This window comes from Otolemur garnettii, unplaced genomic scaffold, assembly GCF_000181295.1.
Source record: "Otolemur garnettii isolate 467f Iridium unplaced genomic scaffold, OtoGar3 scaffold00014, whole genome shotgun sequence".
NCBI classification, from domain to species: Eukaryota; Metazoa; Chordata; class Mammalia; order Primates; family Galagidae; genus Otolemur; species Otolemur garnettii.
This window is the reverse complement of record NW_003852409.1, coordinates 30,978,791-30,979,850: the sequence shown is the minus strand read 5'-3', so window position 1 is coordinate 30,979,850 and position 1,060 is coordinate 30,978,791.

Genomic DNA, 1,060 nt, shown 5'->3' with positions numbered 1-1,060 from the left:
TTTTTTTTGTTTGTTTTTTCAGTTTTTGGCCAGGGCTGGGTTTGAACCTGCCACCTGTGGCATATGGGGCCAGAGGCCCTACTGCTTTGAGCCACAGGCACCGCCCTTCCTTGCTATTTCTTCCAGGTAGCTCCCTGGGGGCCCTGCCTGGACACCCCATGCTAACAGCCCACACCTGGGCTCCTCCATGTGCCCTGCTCCATATCCAGTGCTTTTTCTTTTTTGGAGACAGAATGTTGTTTTGTTGCCCTGGGTAGAGTGCTGTGGTGTTATAGCTCACAGCAACTTCAAACTCTTGGTCTCAAGAGAGCCTCTTGCCTCAGACTCCTAAGTAGATGGGACTACAAGCACCCACCACTACATCTGGCTAGGGTGATTTTTTTTTTTTTGAGACAGAGTCTTGGTAGAGTGCCGTGGTGTCACATAGCTCAAAGCAACCTCCAACTCCCGGGCTTAGGCAATTCTCTTGCCTCAGCCTCCTGAGTAGCTTGGAGTACAGGTGCCCACCACAACACCTGACTATTTTTTGTTTTGCAGTTTGGCTGGGGCTGGGTCCAAACCCGCCAACCTCTGTATATGAGGGCCAGGGCCTTACCCACTGAGACACAGGTGCCACTCCTAAATCCCAAGTTTCATAGATTTCTTTTTTTAGAGACACACTTTGTCACCCTCAATAGAGTGCCATAGCATCACAGCTCACAGCAATCTCCAGCTCTTGGGATTACATGAATTCTCTTGCCTCAGCCTCCTGAGTAGCTGGGACTGTAGGCGCCCACCATGACGTCTGGCTATTTTTTATTGCAGTTCGGCCAGGGCCAGGTTTGAACCTACCACTCTTGGTATATGGGGCTGGCAGCCTACTCACTGAGCCATAGGCGCCACCAAGACTTTTTTGTTTTTTTTGAAACAAGAGTCTCACTTTGTCATACTGGGTAGAGTGTCATGGTGTCATAGCTCACAGCAACCTTAAATTCTTGGGCTCAAGCAATCCTCTTGCCTCAGCCTCCCCAGTAAGTGGGACTACAGGCATCTAAGACAATGCCTGGCTATTTTTTTTTTT